We start from the raw sequence: 24956 nt of genomic DNA, 5'->3' as shown, positions 1-24956 counted from the left end.
GAAACTACAAAGTTGTTACAACACGTTTTCATAACGCAAAAACTAACGTGACGTCAGCTGTGTTTATGTCAGAGAACTCGGTGGAATGAATCTTGCCCGAATTTCCAACTGGGAATTCCAGCTTGAACGACCGTTCTGTTGCACTTTTCCATGTTGGAAGTCGTTTTTCTAGGAGTTCCGAGTACAGTGGGATGCACTGTAACACCACAAGTTCTATGTCAAAACACTGAAATTTCACTACACACCAACATTTAGGCCCAAGTGGTTTAAGAAAAGTGGCAGGCCCTCAAAGTCAGCCATACTGCAAGTGTAATGTGAAGTGAATTTGACGATTAAATACAAGGTAACAGGTTTAAAACAGTATTTCTGCATGTTTAAAATCTCACGCTTTTATTTTGAAGGCTAAAACGCCCAAACTGGAAGTATTCTTTTCTCGTAATTACGAGATCTTTATTATGTATGCATGTAATTATGAGATACTAAGTCATAATTATGAGATATGGAAGTCATACGAGAAACCATCTGTTTTTTTTTTTCTTTGGTGAATGCAATATTTCTGTATAAAAATCCCCCAAAACAAAACAAAAAAATAAAACAAAACAAAATAAAATAACCTGTAATAAAATAAATAATACAATACAAATGAAATGAAACAAAATGAAATGAAATAATATAAACAGTAAAAAAATAAGTCAAAACAAAACAAAACAACATCAAATAAACAGTGAAAAAAAACATTAAAACAAAACAAAATAATAAATCAAACGAAATATAACAAACAAAAAACAAAACCAAAACATTTCACAACGGAAACGAGAGTCCTTTCCAGGTCACGCGCATGCGCAGAGACCCCCCTCCCCTCTTCCCCACACCTAACTAAAACCCGATCCAAGATGGCGGCGCGGCGGAGCGCAGCAGTACAATAACGCCTCCCGAAAAGTTCGCTCGGACTTTCTCTAAACACCGACTTTCTCGCGCCGCAGGTGGGTTCCGAGCCCGTGACGTCACGCCGAACTCTCCGGCACTGACCCGCCGGTGATGTTCCGGTGAAATCCGCCGCATGCGCCGCGGATTTCCACGGTTTTTCTGAAGGTAAATCTTGCTTTTCCTCTTTTTTCAAGCTAGCTTAGCTTAATGGTTTGTTTTGGTCCGGTTTCTGCGTGGTTTTGCGGCGTTTTGTGGGTCGGTGTCGGTTTGGACGTAAAGTTGACGCGTTAAGTGAAGCGCGCGGGGCCGGTTGGAGTCGGGTTTGACGGTTTTGACGTGGAAAAATGACGTAAAATGTGAAAAGTAGTGCGTTTCTGGCGTTAGCCGGAGTGCTAGCTCGGCTGCGGCTTTGTCAATGGGGATTTCCATGGATTTTGCTGCTGTTAGCATTAATGCTAATACTGCTAGCACAACTACGAATACTACTACTACTACTACTACTACTCATACTCCTGCTAGAACTACTACTACTAATACTGCTACTACTATTGGTACTACTGCTACTACTACAAGTTCTACAGTTAGTACTTCTACTGCTAGTTTTTGTTGAATGTGTTTTCTGTTGGTGCTAGATGGGAGAGAGACATAGAGAAGCAATAGGGAGAGAGAGAGACAGAATGCATTTTTTTGTATTAATGTTTTTGCTTTATTTTGTTTCTTCTAGACAGAATGGAATGTTTTTTTATTTTGTTTATTTTTTTGTTTTGTTTTACTTTCTTTTGTTAATTTTTTGTTTTACTTTTTTTAGAGACAAAGGAATTATGTTTTGTTTTATCATTTTTTTGTATTTACTTATCATTTTTAATATTTTATTTTATTTTTGTTTTATAATAGAAATCAAACACGGTAAAACAAAAATAATTTAAAACAAATCAAAATACTGATAATGTAATATAATAATTGTAAAAAAAAAAGTTTTATCGTATTTAATTAGACTTTGACTGTTTATTTTGGTTTTGTATTTTTTGTTTTTATTGTTTTTATTTTAATTTGTTTTATATTAAGGAGCGATTCTAGGAAGCAAAACAAGGATAGAAGGAATCTAGGATAAAAGGAAGGATGCTAGGAAGTGACAGAATGATGGAAGGAATTATTCTAGGAAACAAAATGATGGAAGGAATGATTCTAGGAAACAAAAGGAAGGAATCATTCTAGGAAGCAAAAAAGTATAGAAGGAAGGAAACAAAGAATGATTCTAGGAAGAAAAAATTGGATAGAAGGAATGATTCTGGGAAGCAAACATTGGATAGAAGCAATGATTATAAGAAACAAAAGGATGGAAGGAATCTAGGATAGAAGGAAGGATGCTGGGAAACAAAAGGATGGAAGGAGTTTATTAGGATAGAAGGAAGGATTTCTTGCTTGCCTCCTTGCTTCCTTAGTTGCTCCTTTATGTTTTTGCTTCACTTACTTGCTTCCTGGCTTCCTTCCCTGAGTCCTAACTTTCCTTTTTGGCCTTCTCGCTTCCTTCCTTGCTACCTAGTTTCCTTTCTAGCCACCTTCCTCCTTTCCTAGCTTCCTTCCTTGCTGCCTTATAGAAAACAGTTGGGATATGGGTGAAAGACATTTAGTTCCAATGAGGAGAGAGAATGTTACAGTAAGGAGAGACAGAATGGGCGAGAGACATAGAGAATCAGTGGAGAGAGAGAGAGAGACTTTAGTTACAGTAATGTGCAAGAGACATAGAGACAGAATGGAGAGAGAGAGAGAGTGAAAATAGGTAGAGAGACATCAATAGAGAGAGAAGGGCGAGAGACTTTGGGTTAAAGTGGAGAGAGAGAGAGAGAGAGAGTCTGTGCTCATTTGCATAGAAAACAGTGCTTTCATTCATTTCTGCTTTCTTTGAGCTGTCAATCATTTAGGTCCCGCCCCCTGCTGAAGGAAGCAGTCAGGAAACCAGTCAGTAAACCAGTGAAGCGGTCAGTTATTTAACAAACAGTCAGTAAACAGTCAGTAAACCAGTCTGTAACCCAGTGAAGCAGTTCGTTAACAAATAGCCAATCACATGCATCATGGACAGATCCAGATCAGACGGAAGTAATAACAGAAGAAGTCGTATTTACATTCTCTGAAGCTCGTGTTCTGGATATTTGTCACCATGAATTCAGTGAAGCAGTCAGTAAACCAGTTTGTAACCCCAGTGAAGCAGTCAGTTATTTAGTGAACAGTCAGTAAACCAGTTTGTAACCCCAGTGAAGCAGTCAGTTATTTAGTGAACAGTCAGTAAACCAGTTTGTAACCCCAGTGAAGCAGTCAGTTATTTAGTGAACAGTCAGTAAACCAGTTTGTAACCCCAGTGAAGCAGTCAGTTATTTAGTGAACAGTCAGTAAACCAGTTTACAACCCAGTGAAACAGTAAGCGGTCTGTAAACCAGTCAGTCAGCCAGTCATCAAATCAGACACCCAGTTGCTGAACCAGTCAACCAGCCAGTAAAGCAGTTGTTAAACCACATAATCTGTAAACCAGTCAGCAACAGTCAAGCAGTCAGTCAACTAGGCGGTCAGTTACTAAACCGGTCAGTAAATCAATTACTAAATCAGTCAGCAAAAGACCCAGCTGGTAAACCAGTGAACAAGTCAGTAAATAAAAACTAAAGCAGTGAGTTATGATAAAAGAGGCGGGTCGTAACAGTTTTCACTAGCGATAACGTCCGGTTCATACAAACTGTCAGCTATTTGTTATGTAACGTGAAAAGTAATGTGCTTAGTTTGTAAAAAAAACTTTTAATAACTAGAATGTCACAATAAATAGAATAAATTGAGATGCTGATGATGTCAGGAGAGGAGACATGGTTATATTTCTGCAAAAGAATTGTTTAAGTGGAAGACTAGAAGAATTTGTAGGAGAGTAGAAGTCTAGAAGTTTGCACTTGCATTTTTTTTGCTGTTATTTATTAGTATGGTAACTGTTATTTACTGTTAAATTATTGTAGTTGACTTAGGTTTTATTTATTATTTATTCATATATTGTTCAATTTCTTTGCTTTTGCAATAAAAAAACGTTCTTTAATGTCATTTTTTGCACTTTATATTAAAAAAGGTATCGGGTTCAGTACTGTTTTAAAAGTATTACAAGTATCGTTTTAACACCGGTTTCAGAAAAAATCTAAACGATACCTATCCCTAGTCAGTAGAGCAGTCAGTAAACATTTCTAAACCGGTAAACAGTCACTAAACCATTAAACCAGGCAGTTCAAGACAACTGTATTAATCCCTAAAAGGCCAATACACTCACAACACACAGACACACACATACATACATGGAATACAAAGTTTAAATAAACCGTCAGGAAACAATTTCTATTTGTCAGTAAACCAGTCAGTAAATAATTTTCCAAACCAGTCAGTAAATAAATCAGTAAACAGTCAGTTATTAGTGAAACAGTCAGTAAACAGTCAGCCTCTCTAATCCTCTGCACTCTGCTCTGCAGACAGCAGCAGGCAGCAAAGCATTATGGGAACAAGGGGGGGTTGGGCTTGGTTGGGCTTCTGCTTCCTCCTGATTGGCCGCTTGCTCGCCCACCTGACTCTGTGTGTGTGTGTGTGTGTGTATGTGTGACAGCTGGAGAGAGAGAGAGACTATAGAAGTGACTGGAGAGGAAAAAAGGGCGAGAGACATTGGATTAGAACAGAGAGAGAGAGAGAGAGCGACAGAGGGGCGAGAGACAGAGAGAGAGAGAGCGAGTGATGGAGGCTACAGCGATGGGGTGAGCTGCCATTTTCTTCTTCTTTTCCTCTTTTCATCCCTTTCTTTCTCTCTTTCTCTCTCTTTGTCTCTCTATCTAAAGAACGGGGGATCAGAGAGAGAGAGACAAAGAGAGAGAGGGGGGGAAGGGTGGTGTTTCTTTTGTCGTTCGTTTTGTGTCGTTTTTTTTTAAGGAGGGGGGTTTGTGATGGAGGGAGGGAGGAGAGGGGGATGGACAGAGGAGAAAACAGAGAGAGAGAGAGCAAGGGGGAAGAGGGAGAGGGGGAAGAGGAGAGAGAGAGAGGGGGAAGAGGAGGGAGAGAGAGGGGGAAGAGGAGAGAGGGAGTGGAAGAGGGAGGAGAGGAAAATGGCTGCCGTGTGATGAGGGAGGGTGATGGAGAGAAAGAGGAGAGGATGATGGAGGAAGGGAGGGAAGAAAGATGAGGAAATGAGAGAAAGAGAGGAGGAGAGAAAGATGGGAGGAGGAGGACAGGAGAGTAAGAGAAGAAAAGATGGGAGAGAAGGAGAGAAAGGAAAGAAAAAGGAGAGGAAACAAAATAAGGGAATAGGGGAAGGAAGGGAGGAAACAGGAAAGGAGGATAGCAAACAGGAAATGAGAGGAAGGAAAGGAACAGAGGAAGGAGAGACAGGAGAGGAGGATGGAGGGAGGAGAAAAGAAAGGAGAAAAGAAGTGAAGGTCGGAGGGGAAATGTAAAGAATGTAAATGACAGACAGAGTGAAGAAGAGGAGCGTTTTCTCCTCCGCTCTTTCTTCTCTTCTTCACTTCACATAAACAAGACTAGGAGAGAGGAGAGGAGGAGAGGTCGGGAAGGGGAGGAAAGGAGGAGAGGAAACAAGAAAGGAAAGATAGGAGGGGAGAAAGAGGAGATGAGAGAGGAGAGGAAACAGGAAAGGAGAGGAGAAAAGTAGGGAACATAGGAGGGTCCTCTCCTCTCTCTCTCCTCTCCTCCTCCTCTCCCTCCTCTCTTCCTCTCTCTTTCCTCTCCTTTTTAATCCACTGAACACAATGCAAGTCAATGGAGCCTGAAGCTGCCATAGACCTCAGTGTGTGTGTGTGTGTGTGTGTGTGTGTGTGTGTGTGTGTGTGTGTGTGGAATGGAGGAGAGAGAAAGGAAAGAAAGGAGGTGAGGAAGGACAGAAAGAGGGAACGAGGAGAGGAAAGAAAGGAGAGGAGGAGAGGAAAGGAAGAGGTGAAGGAGAGGACAAGAGGAAGGAAAGGAAAGAATGAAGAAAGGAGAGGAAGGAGGAGAGGAGGGAGGTAAGAAAGGAGAGAGGAAAGGAAGCAGGAAGGATGGGGAGAGGAGAGGAAAGAAAGGAGAGGAGGAGAGGAAAGGAAGGGGGAGAACAAGGAGAGAAAGGAAAGGGGGAGAGGAAACAGGAAAGGAAGGGGAGAATGAGGGAAGGAGGAGAGGAGGGAGGTGAGGAAGGAAAGAAAGGAGAGAGGAACAGGAAGGACAGAAAGGGAAAGAGGAGAGGAGGAGAGGGAAGGAAGAGGTGAAGGAGAGGACAAGATGAAGGGAAGGAGAACAAGGAGAGAAACAGGAAAGGAGAGGAAGGAAAGAAAGGAGGAGAGAGAGGGATGAGAGGAAAGAAAGAAGAGAGGAGAGGAAAGGAAGAGGTGAAGGAGGGGAGGACAAGAGGAAGTAAAGGAGGAGAACAAGGAGAGAAAGGAAAGGAGGAACGAAAGAAAGAAGGGGAAGGAGAGGACAGGAGGAAGGAGAAACAGACAGAAGGAGGAGAGGAAGGGAAAGAAAGGAAGAGGACAGAAAGAGGGAAGAAGGATGTGAGAAAAGGAGACAAAGAAGGAAAGGAGGCCAGGAAAGATAGGAAGGAAAGGAAAGAAGGAAAGGAGATCTCTGTAATGTGATGTATGATATGAATATGATGGAGGATGGACATGACACTATAGCATGTTTAGCATGTGTATGGTTTGTATGGTTTATGATTGGATGTGAAGGCCTGTGAGATGTTCTATAGATCTTCATCACATAAACACAACTAGACTAGGAGAGAGGAAAGGAGACAGGGAAGGAGAGGAGGAGAGGACAGGAGGAGAGGAAACAAGAAAGGAAAGATAGGAGGGGAGAAAGAGACAGGAAAGCAGAGGGAGGAGGAGAGGAGACAGGAGAAGAAGGAAAAAGGAGGCAAGAAACAGGAGGAGGTGGAGAGGAAAGGATGGAGGAGAGGAAGGAAAGAAGGAGAGTAGATGAGGAAAGGAAAGAGCAAGGAAAGGGTGGGAGACACTCCTCTCCTCTCCTCTCTCCTCTCTCCTCTCCTCCTCTCCTTATCTTTCCTCTTTAATCCACTGAACACAATGCAAGTCAATGGAGCCTGAAGCAGCCACAGGCCTGTGTGTGTGTGTGTGTGTGTGTGTGTGTGTGTGTGTGTGTGTGTGTGTGTGTGCTGTGAAGCCGAGCATGTTCAGTCTGTGTAGTGAGGATTCAGAAGTGTTCTCTAATATTACAGCTAGCACTCCCGATGTTGTTGTTGTCAATGAAAATCTTAGAGAGGTGTTCGTTCTAGAGGTCGGCTGTACTTTTGACTACAGCCTAGAGGAAGCCTTTCTAACTAAGATGCTGAAATATCAACAGCTGGAGCAGAACATTTCACAGCTGGGCTACAAGTGCAAACTTTTAGTTTTCATATTTGGCAGCCTGGGTCATGTGCACAAGCTAGTTGTGAGGGGCCTTCAGATGGCCGGTCTCCCTAAGAGAAGGGCCAAGCAGTTAGCGAGGTGTTGTTCAGTATCTGCTGTCATTGGTAGCCGCTCAATATGGAGAAGGCGTTGTTTTTTATATCCTTGAAGTAGATTCTGTCTGTTATCCCTCGACCTGCCGCTGTTATCATCTTGTGTGTACGCAACAATGCGGCTGCCAATCAGGCACTTTTGTAACTGACTGACCCAATATCTAATTGCATTAATAGTGTTTATGTCCTTTGTACCTTGTATTTATGTGGACATAAATAAATATTCTAAATGTGTGTGTGTGTGAAGAACAGTGTGTTTTCTGTTTATATTTGGAGCGATGTGCGATCTGTCCTTGCTCACACTTACATCGGACTGAACTTTGACCCCGTCTCCGGCTCGGTTGTCATGACAACGCTGTGGCCCGTTCTCCCGGTGTCGATTACAGCTGAACCATTTTCACGAAAAATCTGATCGCGATTATTTGACAGAATATCGCAGCTGTGATTTAAACTAATCGTCAGTCAGACAAGTTTTTCTTGTCATACATTTTTTAGAACTTAAAAATTGTTTATAGAAAAGCGATTTAGTTAAAAAATAAAGTAGATGTGAGTGAGCAGATTTACTGAGTTTGAGTCCGATGGAAGGTTTTGATTCTAAAAGAAATCCAGTTTGGAGCGAACTCTCTCTGAAGAAACGAACTGCAGACTCTGCTGTTACCAGTTAGTACTCTGAACTACCAGAGTGTTTCTTCCTGACTGCTGCAGACCTGCCAGCATGCTCAGAGTGTTGATGTGTTTCTGATGTGGAGATCAGACTCAGGAGCCTGCTCCTCCTGCTGTCAGAGGGCAGACTCTTCCTCCTCCTGCTGCTGCTGCTGCTCCTCCTGCTGCTCCTCCTGCTGTTAGAGGGCAGACTCCTCCTCCTGCTGCTCCTCCTCCTGCTGCAGCTCCTCCTCCTCCTCCTGCTGTCAGAGGGCAGACTCCTCCTCCTGCTGCTGCTGCTGCTGCTCCTCCTGCTGCTCCTCCTGCTGTCAGAGGGCAGACTCCTCCTCCTGCTGCTGCTGCTGCTCCTCCTCCTGCTGCTGTCAGAGGGCAGACTCCTCCTCCTGCTGCTCCTCCTCCTGCTCCTGCTGTCAGAGGGCAGACTCCTCCTCCTGCTGCTCCTCCTGCTGCTCCTGCTGCTCCTCCTCCTCCTCCTCCTCCTGCTGCTCCTCCTCCTGCTGCTCCTCCTCCTCCTCCTGCTGCTGCTCCTGCTCCTCCTCCTGCTGTCAGAGGGCAGACTCCTCCTCCATGCAGCTCCTCCTCCTCCTCCTCCTCCTCCTGCTCCTCCTCCTCCTCCCCGCTCCTCCTCCTCCTCTTCCTCCTCCTCCATGCAGCTCCTCCTCCTCCTCCCCGCTCCTCCTCCTCCTCTTCCTCCTCCTCCATGCAGCTCCTCCTCCTCCTCCCCGCTCCTCCTCCTCGCTCCTCCTCCTCCTCCTGCTGCTCCTCCTGCTCCTCCTCCTCCCCACTCCTCCTCCTCCTGCTGCTCCTCCTGCTCCTCCTCCTCCCCGCTCCTCCTCCTCCTCCTCCTCCCCGCTCCTCCTCCTCCTCCTCCTCCTGCTGCTCCTCCTCCTCCTCCTCCCCACTCCTCCTCCTCTTCCTCCTCCTCCTGCTCCTCCTCCTCCTCCTCCTGCTCCTCCCTGCTCCTCCTCCTCCTGCTGCTCCTCCTCCTCCTCCTCCCCGCTCCTCCTCCTCTTCCTCCTCCTCCTGCTCCTCCTCCTCCCCGCTCCTCCTCCTCCTCCTCCTCCTCCCCGCTCCTCCTCCTCCTCCTCTTCCTCCTCCTCTTCCTCCCCGCTCCTCCTCCTCCTCCTGCTCCTCCTCCTCTTCCTCCTCCTCCTCCTCCTCCTCCTCCCCGCTCCTCTTCCTCCTCCTCCTCCTCCTCCTCCCCGCTCCTCCTCCTCCTCCTCCTCCCCGCTCCTCCTCCTCCTCCCCGCTCCTCTTCCTCCTCCTCCTCCTCCTCCTCCCCGCTCCTCTTCCTCCTCCTCCTCCTCCCCGCTCCTCTTCCTCCTCCTCCTCCTCCTCCTCCCCGCTCCTCTTCCTCCTCCTCCTCCTCCTCCTCCTCCTCCTCCTCCTCCTCCTCCTCCCCGCTCCTCCTCCTCCTCCTCCACACGTTTAAAATGTATACCTCGAAAAATAAATCATGAGATAGTGAAAACGGCGGCGGAGCATCCGGAGCTGCAGCTGAGTCTGCAGGTTCAGACTTCAGTCAGCTGTGTGCAGAGAAAGTAACTGACGAGCTTCTCCTCCGTCCCAGACTCCTGCATGCTTGTAAGTTTGTAATCTTTTTTTTTTTTTAAAGATTTTTGGCAGCTGTCTGGTTAAAACTTCAAAAATCGTACAAGCCAGGTACAGCAGCGCTTGTTAATAAAATACTTGCTTGAAACGAACGCGGTCGCCATAACGATGACGACAAAACCGTTTTAGAGATGAACCAACAGGTACTGTACTGGCTGTTTGTGTGTACTTTACGTTACTGTCGTCTTCACGTTAAAGCCGTGTTGTAGTACGGCTTGGGGAAAAACACACATGCTCTTAAAGGGCCGGCGCACCACAGCATGAAATGACTAGAAACCACATAACATCACTGCAGTTAGTTGGAAGGAATACACAACGACATAAAACACACAAACTGTACTTATTCAAATTATTCTTATAATTACTACCATTTATGAGAAATAAATTATATTTGTAATTCGGTGTACTAATTGAGAGACTTCAGTTGATATTGTTCAGTTGGTATGTTCAGCACTAGCAGGCGGACCTCGTCTGTGTCCCGGTGTTAAATAATAAATTTGTGGGAAAAATAGATGTGATTTGGCTATTAATGTGCCAGGGTGTGTATAGCTTAGAAGGGTCAAGCTGCAATGTTATCATACTGAGGAATTTCACTGTTAATTCAATGGTGAAATTCAGTGGTGAAAAGTCAACCAAATTAGATCTAATGGTCAACATGTTAATGTTATTTCTGGCCACCCACAAACTCTATTTGGCCACCTGGTGATAAAATCCTGCTGCTGCCGGATGGAGAGTTGAAGCCAGCGGCCGTGTGAGATGAAGAAGAGGACAGGGAGAGAGAGAGAAAGCTGTAGACGCCCCGCAGAGCTTTCTCCCGGTTATAAAGAGAGGTGGGCGTGTCCTCGGCCGTCTGGGCTACCCGGCCGTGCGTTTTGTACGTTGTCTTGATATCAACCGCCGAGCAGCTGCAGGTAACCGGCCAGGTGAGCTAGTGTGTTCTGTGCTGCTGTTTCTTTTATTGCTCGGTTCATCTGGCCTGTATGTGAACTAGAGAGGTTGAGGAAATGACTTATGAACACTCTGATATGATATGTGAACTCAAATCACATGGAAAACAGCAATATCTGCTTGAAAATTGAAAATACACGGATAAGTACTTGGTACACAATGAGGAGTACAAACCACTGTATGGCATTGGACTGGGACAGGTCAGAGGTCAGCTGATGTTGGTCCCCACAAGTACAACATGTCTTTATACTGTAGGTATATGCATAGCTCACTCTATTGCTTTTCTTGATAACACATTTTAGTCAGTCGGACTGTACTTTTGTGTTTTGTCGTGAGTCACGATGCGTTGCGACGATGTGCTACTCAAAAAAATGTCCAATGTTGGCAGGACTGAGATTTGGAATTTTTTTTTGTTGCAATTATATATTTATTGGATTTAAAAAGCAAAATGAAAATTCCTTCATGTCCATCCATACTGTTATATCTTAAAATACAGTATGCCTCCTCCTAGTCTTACGAGATTTAGATTTGTTTTTCGATGAGTTGTTCAGCTTTAACGTCGAGCTCAAACTAAACAGTGGAAGAGACACATAATATGCATAATGTTATTTATGCTGCAGAACGGACAAAGTACAAGAAGGGAATTAAAAAGACATGTTCCCGGGCAGCAGGATGACGTCACAGCCAGCTGACGTTAGTTTGCAGACGGATTGAAACGGTTTCACTTGAAATGTCGAATCAAGCATGAACATGATAAAAGATAAGCTTCTCTGTCCAGCCCATGAGAAGATGTCAGACTACCCCCCCCCCCGCACACACTGCAGCATTTTATATTGTTAATCAATATTAGATTTTGTATAATACATATTGATATATATTTATTTATATTAGATTTTGTAATTTTCCCGCGAAATGATAAAGACTGAGAACAAGAGTTAGTAGGAGTAGTTTGAGGCAGAGAGGAGCGAGATCACATGACTCAGCAGACGCCAAACTACAGCACCTCTATAGCCTGGGACTCCTGGTTATGAATAAGTAATGAGCAAGTCTATTTGTTACAGCTCTACGCTCGATGCAGGTCTGGACTCTAAATAAATGTCCATTCCTCGTCTGTCCCTAACACCGCTTGCAGCTGGTCAGTATTGGACCTTTAACCGGCTGGCAATGAGATTTTAAATTTAAATTTCTCAAACACTGGAAGTGCTTCAGTCTCATCCTTCCATGACTTTTTCCAAATATTGGTTCTGTAAAGGTCTGCATTTTCAGAATTCAAAAAAATTGGGATTGTAAATACATTTTCTGCAGTTTTCTCCCTGCATCATTCCCCCACAGGGAACAGATGAGTGTGAAAGTCTCTCTCTCCTCCTCCTCCTTTTTAACATTGACCAAGTCAGCGCCATCAAAACTCCATGTAAAGTAAATTCACACATATCATATGATTCCTCACATACATTTAGAACAACAGTGATGAGACACAGAGCTCCTGGACATGAACCGTGAGACAGTCTGTACATGGATAAACTGAAAGATTCATTGCTCAGTATTGCACTTCTGTATTTCCATGGAATATCCAAACATGAATATCGACAGCTACTCGTCAGAAACACTTTTTTCCCGTGCGGCCGGGGGCAGAAAGTGGTGATATCAGCTCACTCAGGGACGGTTTGCAAGGAGTCTGCGCTTCGTCAGATGGCCTCTAGAGGGCGTCTTTGACTGCGAGGTGCAGTGTTTCCCATACAGAGGCACCAAATCAAGTTGGTCAGTGTATAGAAATTGATCTAAATTGATCTCTAATGCTTCTGATGTGCGCATCACGTCATGTCATCACGTGATGCTGTTACAGTTTTACAGTTACAGATTTTACAGGTCAAAGGCCACATCATGTAAACAGGACTCCCTCTCCTCTGTGATGATAAAGGAGTTGGATGTGTATCTAAACATGGTGAAAGCATCAAAACTAAATCCACACAATCCATATTAGAAAAGCGAGCCTCTAAACGAGCCGTTTGGACTTCCGTAACTTTGTGGCTAGGGATGGGAATCGAGAACCGGTTCCAGTTGAGAACCGGTTCCAAATTGTCTGATCCATCGCAATCGTATGCCTCCGAGGTTATCAATTCCTTTTATCGATGCCGGCATGTTTTTCTGACAGTTGCGCATGCGCATTGCAAAAACTCATGCGTCATGACGTCAAACTCTGTGTCTACGCTGCTGGAAACTTGCAACAAGGAGTCATGAAGGAGAGGAAGAAACGGTCCAAAGCGTGGCTTCATTTCACGAAGAAAGATGACAACAGTGCTACTTGTAACATCTGTAAAATTATCATTTCTGTGTTCACACAGCGTTTTTTGATGTGGAAAAAGCGCTACCTGGAGCGCTTTTTGTGAGGAGAAATAAAAAGCGGATCACGGCAACGTCAGCTGACGTTAGCCGAGCGGCTGCTAGCTCACTGACCGGCTGGTTAGCCGAGCGGCTGCTAGCTCACTGACCGGCCGGTTAGCCGAGCGGCTGCTAGCTCACTAACCAGCTGGTTCACTTCTAGCAGACAGAACAGAACAGTGTTGTGCAACAAGCAAAGGCTTACCAGATATTTCCAATACATGTCCAGTATAATCCATACTGCCTTTAAGATCGCTGTTGCGGTAACGGAAATTCACTTATTACAACGTCCAATTTCTCCACCGGCACTTTCACTTTCTCCATATTTGTTGTTGCTATGGGAAACGGCCAGCGTCTCTGTCATCGTGATTGGTCGGCTGGGAAAAAGCGGTTCACGTCACCCGGCGCTTTTCTGAAAAGTTGAACATTTCTCAACTTTTGAAAGCGCTCCGCTCTGACGGAAAAAATGCCGCTGCAGCGCTTTTTAGGAGCGGCCGCCTTTTGTGCGCCTTGCGGCCGCTTCCCATTACTTTTAATGAGGAAAGGGCGCTGGTGGTTGGGGAAAAAACGCTGTGTGAACGCAGCCTAGGGTGGAAACACCAGCAATATGTTGAAACATCTTAGGGTAACCATCTAACCATCTTATTTGTTTTCCAAGTTATATCATTTTAAGAAAAGGAGCATTGTAATTTATTTTAACATGTTCAAATGTTATCAGGCAGACATTCTACACTGTGTTCAGACTCGAGAGATAATAAAACAGCTGCGTTGACGCTGAAAATCTGTGTAGGCCTACTTTTTTTTTCACACAGAAAATTGATCGGGAATCGATAAGGGAATCGATAAAGAACCGGACCGATAAGCAGAATCGATAATGGCATTGGTATCAATAAAATCTTATCAATTCCCATCCCTATTTGTGGCGTCACAAAGGTTCGCTCATTATCATTTCTGTAAGAAATAATAGACTAACAAAGTGTTTTTTTCAAAGCGGTCGAGCGGTCGTCGTCGTTTATTACCGGAGAGTTTTCCCTACCTGTAGCTGCCGGGCCGCGGCGTCTCACGTTTCGCTCTCGAAACGGTTAGCCAATCGGAACAGAGGGTCGTGAATATTAACTAGAAAAGGCTAAATTTTCTAAAGAAAATGTAAGTGTGCTTGCCGCCCTTGCAATGCCCCTGCCCTTAGACTTGGCGTTCACTAGCTTTGCTAAGCGGTGCAGCATTGCAATTGTTAGCATTTTGACAGACTAGACTCAGTAAACAGAGCCAGTTGCGTTCAAAGGCACTGGGAAACTTTTCTCATCACTGCACAGCAACATGTTTGGTATCGAACAAAACTACAGATTCCCAGCTTTCCAAGGACCCTAAACGCATCACAAAGTCGGCGCCGAGGCTGACAGAAAGCCCATGTGGGGAACTCATGGTCTCTGTCGCCATCTGCTGGCTGTGTCGAAGCACTGACATGAATGAGCTCGACCATTTCATTTCATGTCATTTTATACAGTAAGGTCAAGTTTAAAAAAATGCTGTCATCACATTGAAATGGTTACTATGAGGCCATATTTCATCACACATGAATGCAATTGGGCTCTTTGGATTCACAAGAGTCTCAGCTTTGCAGCCATACCCAATTTCTACAATTCCATGACTGTTTAGGTACCACAGTGTGCAGAAATAGGGAAAGAAAAAAAGGCGAGAATAACATCTTTTCACTGCATGCAGAACACTGTCTTTAGTACCCTGGAGCTCATATACCCTATGTAGCTGACATATGTCAGATATGGCTGTAAAGCTAAGACTCTTGCGGTTCTAATGAGCCCAATTTCATTCAGATATCTTAATGTGAGAGGTCAAGGGACCCGTTTGAAAATAGTCATGCCCATTTACCTTTGTCAAAAACTTTGCCGACTTTGGAGCTATGTTACATAACATGGCTGGTACCTACGTATTCGTCTGGATGTCTAGTTTCCGTTAATAAAAAAAGCTCTGCTCTAGCTTAAAAACTGAGCTCGTGAGAAGCTCCGTTAAGCGTTGGCCGACGCGCAGAAACCACCATACTGTGTGTGTACCTTAGCTTCAGTTAGCTTCAGCTACTGTGTGTGAGAAACCAGCTAACGTACCTCCCGATCTCCGCAGCGCGGTCCGTCTGTCCCAAATGCATCAAGCCAGCCATTAAAAACTCTGCGCTAGACTTTTAATCTACAGAATAAAAGTCCAAATACATCCATACTGATCTGATTCTACCTTAGCTTCAGCTACTGTGTGGGAGCCTCCCGATCTCCGCGGAGAAACAAGGACAAAACCAAACTTCAGTTTCTGGCTCTGTGATTGAGTCCACACGGTTCTCAGGTTCTCATCCTTTTACAATGGGTGTGTATTGCGTCTAAAAATGCCATTTAATCATTCATATCTCAAAGAGCTTATGATGGATCTCTTAGAAAAGTTATAGCACACGATTCCTCAATGAGCCGCACATTTTGATGTCTAATATGTCTATGTACTGTAAAAACTGTAGGAGGAGTAGCATACACAACTTTTGTCCATAAGAAGAATAAGATTAACTAGAAAGGTGCATTTTCTGGAGAAAATGCGTGTGATTGCTGAGCGTGCAAACTGTGGCACTGGTGCAGTTTAGTGTGGGTACAGCTCACCCTTACTGTTGGCTGTCTGTGACTGGTCTATCACTCTCCTCTTTCCCTCTTTCTTATCCTATGGCTGTATCTATGTCACATATTTCTGTCTCTGTGTGTGTGTGTGTGTGTGTGTGTGTGTGTGTGTGTGTGCGTGCGGGTGGATGTGTATGTACCAGCAGCTGTATGTGTGTGTGTGTGTGTGTGTGTGTGTGTGTGCGCGTGTTTTTGAACATGACTGTGGATCGTCTGTTCAAACTGAAACGGCTGAAGCAAAGTATAATATGTGTATGTAATGTTAAAACTGTGAGAAATGTGGCAGTTTAAAACACTTCTGTGAAGGAGCTGTAATGAGTGTCAAAGTGATAAGTAATAATGTTAGAAATGTACTAAAATTTCATAATAGTAACAAGTACAAAAGTAAGAAAATATGTAGGAAGGCTTATGTGTAAAAGGTGGAAGGAGATAGTAGGAAGACTATTTTGTAAAATCTGAAAGGTACAAGGAGTATGAATAGCAGGTATGAAGAGTAGGTATATATTCAGTAGAAAAAAACAGAAAGTAAAGTGACAAGTAATAATGTTAGAAAAGTACTAAAATGTAAAAATACTGAGAAGTAAAAAGGTATGAAAATATGTAGTTGGTAGGAAGACTATGAAGGCTAACAAACTATCTGTTAGGAAGGCTTATGTGAAAAGCTGGAAGGTACTAGTAGTATGAAGAGTAAGAAGGCAGTGACAAGTAATCATGTTAGAAATGTACTAAAATGTAATAATACTAAGAAGTAAAAAAGATGAAAATATGTAAAAGACATGTTGAAATGGAAAAGAGTGAAATAAGCAGAAGAGCTGCAGAAACTACTGTGAAAAAGAGTGGAACACTAGTGTCAAACAAACGTTAATATCTCAAAAACTATAAATCGCATCGCTTATATATTGACATTGTGAGTGAGGGCAGAAGCAGCTGAAGGGTTTGGTGTATAATATGTGTGTGTAGTATTAAAGTTGTGTGAACTGTCACAGTTTAAAATGTGTGAATTTAGTAAAAAGTACGGCCTGTAAAGTCAGCTAGAGTGCATTGTGACATCACGCACTCTAGCGTAGCTCCATAGGGTCCCATTATAAAGGTTGAAAAAAGTATAAAACGTAAACTGCGATTACTCAAAAAGTATAAAAGTTGTCAAAAAGCTGAATTAAAGTGATAAAGTACTAAAAGTGGTGACCTGTTTAAAGTTTGAATGAAGTTTCTAGCTTAAAGTATGAAAGAGTAGTTAAAGTTCAAAGAGGGCATGGTTTGAACATTCCGCCCATAGACTCCCATTATAAAAAAAAAGTAGAAAAAAGTAGAATATCTTAAAAAGTAAAAGTCAGATCACTGAGAAAAATACAAGCACACCATTCCTGAAGAAGCTGAACATTTTAAAGTTTGAACGGAGTCTCTAGGTGAAAGTATGAAGGAGTTGAAACTCGGCAAAAAACGTACGGAATAATAATAATAAAGAACGAGAATATTATACCTGTGATTGCTGAGTCAGCAATCACACAAAAAGAATAATAAGTATGCAAGATAGTAAGAGTGTGCCCTGCCTACGGCAAGCACACTAACTAGAAAAGGCTAAATTTTCTAAAGAAAATTTAAAGTGTGCTTGCCGCCCTTGCAATGCCCCTGCCCTTAGACTTGGCGTTCACTAGTTTTGCTAAGCCGTGCAGCATTGCAATCGAAACTACAGATTCCCAGCTTTCCAAGGACCCTAACCGCATCACAATCCTAGAGCTCACAATAGGTCATTTTATACAGTAAGGTCAAGTTTTAAAAAATGCTGTCATCACATTGAAATGGTTACTATGAGGCCATATTTCATCACACATGAATGCAGTTGGATTCTTTGGATTCACAAGAGTCTCAGCTTTGCAGCCATACCCAATTTCTACAATTCCATGACTGTTTAGGTACCACAGTGTGCAGAAATGGGGAAAGAAAAAAAGGCGAGAATAACATCTTTTCACTGCATGCAGAACACTGTGTCTTTAGTACCCTGGAGCCGAGTGCACCAGCTGGGCGGAAAAAAGTAGGTCTTAACTCTTACGCCGGTCTTAGCTACGTCCGACTTTGTGATTTGAATTTACACAGAGTGCACCAAGCCTGACTGACCACGGTCGTAGCTGCGCCTGCACAGCCACGTGAATACACGCGAAGCGATGATTGTTGCCAAGCAACACACTTCTATCCAAAGCGAACTCTAACTGAAAGATATGGATAACGCAAACCCAAAGAAAAGAAAACTAAATTTTACTGAGAGAAATAAGAAAACTTATAGAGTTGTATGCAGAGCATAGAAACGTTCTCACAGCTAAATTTAACAACACCAACACAAACAAACAAAAACTATCAGCATGGAAATCGATCACCAGTGCAATCAATAACGAATGCGATGGGGGACTGCGGACAGTTGAAGAGGTCAGGAAGAAATGGAAAGATCTTTTATCAAAAGCCAAAAAGGATTCATCAGCTCTTAAAAACCCGCCGACAGGGGGAGGTCCTGCACCAAAAACGTCTATTTATAGCAGTATCATCATTGATATTTTTGGAGAAGATTCCCCCGCTTTTACAGGACTGAACGGCATTGATAGTTCAGAGCTGTCAGCGCCAACGGTTGAAGTGGATGACTCGGACAGCGCAGATCACGATGTGACAGCTGTCAGTATGAGTGGTAGGTCATTAATAGAGTAACGTTACCCTAAGAAATGACTTTATTCCTACAGCTAGGCTAGGCCTACATTGTTACAATTAAGTGCTACAAATAACCTTAAAATACAATGTTGCGATTTTACAGACTCAAACGACCTCCCGAGAGAAGAGGAAAGCCCCACAGCATGTCCCGCACCCCAAACGATGACGCAGGAGGAATCCCAAAATAGCTCTACGCCCACACCCCCAAAACGAAAGAAGGTTTTTGCGGAGCTGCAGCGCATCCTTGTGGAAAAGGAAATCCTTCGTGTGGAGACCGAGACTGCCAAACTCAAAGCAGAACATGAGAAGTTGGAGCTCGAAAAAGAAAAACTAAAACTGGAAATTAAACTTCTTGAGAGACAGCAGCACAGATATAACTTCTCAGAACAAGACAATGTGTCATTCACCATTCTTTAGTGAAAACAATTGATTTTTTTTTGTTTTCTATTTGCTTTCTCCTCTTTCTCAATTTCATGTTAATAGTTCTCCAAATGTTTGTCCATGATGTCATGAAATATGCGTAACATTTCTATGCCAAATTCAGCTCTAAATATGATAGACGTAGGCCATTTAATAGTATAATTAATAATAATAATAATAATAGTATTAGTAGTAATAATAATAATAGTATTAGTAGTAATAATAATAATAATAATAATAATAATAATAATATAAATATAATTTATATTTATAGGTAGGCTATAATTCAGAGCCGAATTGTAATGAACTGTAAGTTACTGATGTATGAAATTGCTTTTACTGTTATGTTTCTTATGTTTATATATTTGTTGTTTAAATAAAATAGGCTATAAAAAGACCTAATAAAAATATGTGATCACAAAGGTGAGCTAATTAAAAGATCGACTAGCTGTTTATTAAATGCAAAAAAAACAACAACATGAGAATGAATTTAAACCATTTGAAACAACAATGTTAGATTATAAGCGTTCATTTTACAAATATTTTACTGACAGTGCAGTCATTCTTTTACAACATGTTCTAGGCCCTATAAGTTGTTTATGATATGATTGCGGACAAGTCGTCCACCGATATCTTCCGGGATGATTATAAGCCTATGCATATAATTGAGAATGGTTGCTCACGCTCAGCCTCCTGTCCACTCAGATTTATCGACATGAATCCCAATTAGTATGATTGAATGAAAATTATTGTTAAATTCATGCAAGATAGGCAAAACTTGTTAGGCCTACAAATCTGCTACTGTACATATCATCATTCTTAAGTTTCAAACATGTTGAATTAAAAACATCATCTGGCTAAAAACGTCTCATATCCCTTTTTCTAGAAAGACAGACTTCTGTGTTATGGTTAATATGCTGATTATGATCTGATTATAAGCCTATGCATATAATAGCTTAAGAACCACCACACAACTCAGTAAACACCTTGAAATGTTGACTTGATTGTGCTTTGAAGTTGTTCTGGCTGATTCAGGCCTTTATTAAGGCAAGGGTGACTGAAGTCAAATTAATTAATGATATTCCTAAAGGCCGGCAATACAACAACGCTCAGAATGCAGAAATAACTAATGCAAACTGAGCATAGGTTACGCTGCAACGTTAACTTCACTTTGATCATTTTACGACAGCAGCGTAACGTTCATAGTTCGCCTCTATGGGTTTAACATATTGTTGAAAGTTCAAAACATATAAGCATATTAGCAAGTTATGGCATAAGATGGAAAATGCTTAATAAGCAACGGTAACTTGCTTGATGATCTGCGTCCCTTGTCGGTCATGATCGTTTGTTTTCGTGAACGGCCGAACGGTGCGTCGTTGCTGCTGCAAAGAATTGTGGGACGGCATTATCTCCTTTCCTTTCGTAAAGGATGGTCCAGTGTATCCTATGCTAAAGGAGCTAAGTAAGGAAGCATTGAAGCACCTTTCCTTAGCATGTAGAGGATTCGAACAGCTCTTATCATGCTGCCACTTAGGTACTTCCGGGTCATTTCACTCAGTTAGGAACCTTCCTAAGCAAAAAAGACTATTCGACCGCAGCCCAAAATTTCTGGCTCTGTGATCCTGTGATTGAGTCCACATGGTTCTCATTATTTTACAATGGGTGTGTATTGCGTCTAAAATGGCAAAATTGGCATTTAATCATTAATATCTCAAAGAGCTTATGATGGATCTCTTAGAAAAGTAATAGCACACGATTCCTCAATGAGCCGCACGTTTTGATGTCTCACATGTCTATGTACTGTAAAAACTGTAGGAGTAGCGTGCCAAACTTTTTGGCGGAAAAATAATAATAAGAAGTATGCAAGATAACTAGAAAAGGCTAAATTTTCTAAAGAAAATGTAAAGTGTGCTTGCCGCCCTTGCAATGCCCCTGCCCTTAGACTTGCCGTTCACTAGTTTTGCTAAGCGGTGCAGCATTGCAATTGTTAGCATTTCGCTCCGTAAATCCGTAAACCAATTGTATTTTGTCCAAACTGTGTCTGATCACAAAGAGTTTAAATAATAATGTCCTAAAATATTTTTTTCATTTCCTTTATTTAAACAGGTAAGTCCCATTGAGATCGAGATCTTGTTTGCAAGACAGACCTGTGTACACAACTACAAGAAAACAAAACAACAAACAAAATAAGTTATTTCCAGACCATCCACATGCAGACAAAATAAGAAAGTCTACTAAGAAAAACAAGAGCAATCCCTATAAAATGCATCACCCAGCAGCACCCTAATCAAGCACTGATAAAAAGTGTTGCTTGTACAATCTGCATCCTACTACTCATGTTAAGGCACTGCTTATTTCTAAAAAAAGAAACCCAGTTTAAATTTTACTTTCTTAGTCAGTTCATTGACATGGGTTTAAAAGACAATTTTTCATCTAACCAGATACCTAGGTAATTGTAACACTGGCCCCTTTTGAATTTGACAGACTAGACTCAGTAAACAGAGCCAGTTGCGTTCAAAGGCACTGGGATACTTTTCTCATCACGCCACAACAACATCTTTGGTATCGAACGAAACTAAACATTCCCAGCTTTCCAAGGACCTAAAACGCATCACAATTCTAGAGCTAAACCTCGCCGAATTTGGAGCTATCTTGCGCCCGCTTCCCAGCGAGTTAGCATAACATGGCTGGTACCTACGTATTCGTCTGGGTGTCTAGTTTCCGATAATAAAAAAAGCTCCGCTCTAGCTTAAAAACTGAGCGCGTGAGAAGCTCCGTTAAGCGTGTGTGTGTAACTTAGCTCCAGTTAGCTTAGCTACTGTTAGCTTAGCTACCATCCACATGCAGACAAAATAAGAAAGTCTACTGTGTGTGAGAAACCAGCTAACTTCCCTCTCGATCTCCGTCTGTCCCACATTACTCAAGCCAGCCATGAGAAAACTCTGCACTAGACTTTTAATATACAGAATAATAGGCCAAATACATCCATACTGATCTGATTCTATCTTAGCTTCAGTTAACTTCAACTACTGTGTGAGACACCAGCTAACTTACCTCTAAAATGCATCAAGCCAGCTTCTAAAAACTCCTCTGTAGTCCAAATATATCCATACTGATCTCCGTTTCAGCGCGTCCCGTCTCCTCTCTCCGCTGCTGTTTTGTCCTCTCTTCCTCACCCTCTCGGCCGCATTGATTCTCCCGGTCCATGCCCCGATCGCACTTGGGGCCCATCGGTGCCGAAAAACGCCGTTCGGCGGGCATGCGCTGACGCATTGGCGTCAGCAGTGGCGCCGAAATGTCGGCCGGACGACCGGGAACACATCGGCGCCCAGCTATCGCCACTGGCCGGCACCGTGTCCCCGGGAAGCTGCGTGAAGCGTCGGCCACCATACTCTGTGTGGGTAGCTAACTTCAGTTAGCTTAGCTACTGCGTGCTAACATACCTTGCGATCTCTGCAGCGCGATTCCTTCTGTCCCAAATGCATCAATCAAGCCGGTAATCGGCCCGTCTGTCCCAAATGCATCAAGCCAGCCGGTTTAATATACAGAATAAAAGTCCAAATACATCCATACTGATCTGATTCTATCTTAGCTTCAGCTACTGGGTGGGAGCCAAAACCAAACTTCAATTTCTGGCGCTGTGATCCTGTGATTGAGTCCACACGGTTCTCAGGTTCTCATCCTTTTACAATGTCCCAAATGCATCAAGCCAGCCTATGTGGGGAACTCATGGTCTCTGTCGCCATCTGCTGGCTGTGTCGAAGCACTGACATGAATGAGCTCGACCATTTCATTTGTATAGCCTAGTAAGCTGATGCTACTGTTGCTTGCTAGTTAGCTTCAGCTACTGCGTGCTAACGTACCTGCCGATCTCCGCAGCGCGATTCCATCTGTCTCAAATGCATGAAGCCAGCCGGTAAAAAACTTCGCACTAGACTTTTAATATACAGAATAAAAGTCCAAATACATCCATACTGATCTGATTCTACCTTAGCTTCAGTTAGCTTCAGCTACTGTGCGGAGAAACAAGATGGCGGACAAAACGAAACTTAAATCGGACAAAACGAAACTTAAAAATCTGGCTCTGTGATCCTATGATTGAGTCCACATGGTTCTCATCATTTTACAACGTGTGTGTATTGCGTCTAAAATGGCATTTAATCCTTAGTATCTCAAAAACCTTATGAGGGATCTCTTAGAAAAGTAATAGCACACGATTCCTCAATGAGCCGCACGTTTTGATGTCTCAAATGTGTATTTACTGTAAAAACTGTAGGAGGAGTAGCGTGCCAAACTTTTTGGGAAAAATAATAATAAGTATGCAAGATAATAAGAGTGTGCTCTGCCTACGGTAAGCACACTAACTAGAAAGGTGCATTTTCTGGAGAAAATGCGTGTGATTGCTGAGCGTGCAAACTGTGGCACTGGTGCAGTTTAGTGTGGGTACAGCTCACCCTTTCTGTTGGCTGTCTGTGACTGGTCTATCACTCTCCTCTTTCCCTCTTTCTTATCCTATGGCTGTATCTATGTCACATATTTCTGTCTCTGTGTGTGTGTGTGTGTGTGTGCGTGCGGGTGGATGTGTATGTACCAGCAGCTGTATGTGTGTGTGTGTGTGTGTGTGTGTGTGTGTGTGTGCGCGTGTTTTTGAACATGACTGTGGATCGTCTGTTCAAACTGAAACGGCTGAAGCAAAGTATAATATGTGTATGTAATGTTAAAACTGTGAGAAATGTGGCAGTTTAAAACACTTCTGTGAAGGAGCTGTAATGAGTGTCAAAGTGATAAGTAATAATGTTAGAAATGTACTAAAATTTCATAATAGTAACAAGTACAAAAGTAAGAAAATATGTAGGAAGGCTTATGTGTAAAAGGTGGAAGGAGATAGTAGGAAGACTATTTTGTAAAATCTGAAAGGTACAAGGAGTATGAATAGCAGGTATGAAGAGTAGGTATATATTCAGTAGAAAAAAACAGAAAGTAAAGTGACAAGTAATAATGTTAGAAAAGTACTAAAATGTAAAAATACTGAGAAGTAAAAAGGTATGAAAATATGTAGTTGGTAGGAAGACTATGAAGGCTAACAAACTATCTGTTAGGAAGGCTTATGTGAAAAGCTGGAAGGTACTAGTAGTATGAAGAGTAAGAAGGCAGTGACAAGTAATCATGTTAGAAATGTACTAAAATGTAATAATACTAAGAAGTAAAAAAGATAAAAATATGTAAAAGACATGTTGAAATGGAAAAGAGTGAAATAAGCAGAAGAGCTGCAGAAACTACTGTGAAAAAGAGTGGAACACTAGTGTCAAACAAACGTTAATATCTCAAAAACTATAAATCGCATCGCTTATATATTGACATTGTGAGTGAGGGCAGAAGCAGCTGAAGGGTTTGGTGTATAATATGTGTGTGTAGTATTAAAGTTGTGTGAACTGTCACAGTTTAAAATGTGTGAATTTAGTAAAAAGTACGGCCTGTAAAGTCAGCTAGAGTGCATTGTGACATCACCACTCTAGCGTAGCTCCATAGGGTCCCATTATAAAGGTTGAAAAAAGTATAAAACGTAAACTGCGATTACTCAAAAAGTATAAAAGTTGTCAAAAAGCTGAATCAAAGTGATAAAGTACTAAAAGTGGTGACCTGTTTAAAGTTTGAATGAAGTTTCTAGCTTAAAGTATGAAAGAGTAGTTAAAGTTCAAAGAGGGCATGGTTTGAACATTCCGCCCATAGACTCCCATTATAAAAAAAAAGTAGAAAAAAGTAGAATATCTTAAAAAGTAAAAGTCAGATCACTGAGAAAAATACAAGCACACCATTCCTGAAGAAGCTGAACATTTTAAAGTTTGAACGGAGTCTCTAGGTGAAAGTATGAAGGAGTTGAAACTCGGCAAAAAACGTACGGAATAATAATAATAAAGAACGAGAATATTATACCTGTGATTGCTGAGTCAGCAATCACACAAAAAGAATAATAAACAAAATGGCCGACAGTAACAATAAGAGTGTGCTCTGCCTACGGCAAGCACACTAATGAGCCTTAAAGACACGGAGACAGAAACGGCCTGTTCTTGGTAAGGCTCAGAGAGATGCTGGAAAATGAACGTGGAGAAATGGATTGAGAGTGTTTTTGGTTC

The 24956-nt window shown here is 42.4% G+C and overlaps 1 protein-coding gene across 2 annotated transcripts in view; it reads left to right on the top strand.

Annotated features, from left to right (window-relative positions):
- The first annotated feature begins 906 nt into the window (after window positions 1-906).
- The window catches only part of apc (APC regulator of WNT signaling pathway), a 66835-nt gene continuing 42785 nt past the window's right edge, over window positions 907-24956 (top strand). Inside the window, exons 1-2 of one of the 2 annotated variants that reach the window (XM_078286361.1) lie at window positions 907-1092; window positions 4550-4694. The gene's annotated coding sequence lies outside the window, so the exon portion shown is untranslated. The remainder of the gene's footprint in view (window positions 1093-4549; window positions 4695-24956) is intronic. The other variant, XM_071911022.2, reaches the window with a different exon arrangement.

This window comes from Centroberyx gerrardi, chromosome 2 (genome assembly GCF_048128805.1).
Source record: "Centroberyx gerrardi isolate f3 chromosome 2, fCenGer3.hap1.cur.20231027, whole genome shotgun sequence".
Classification (NCBI taxonomy): domain Eukaryota; kingdom Metazoa; phylum Chordata; class Actinopteri; order Beryciformes; family Berycidae; genus Centroberyx; species Centroberyx gerrardi.
This window is presented reverse-complemented; position numbering and strand designations above follow the sequence as displayed.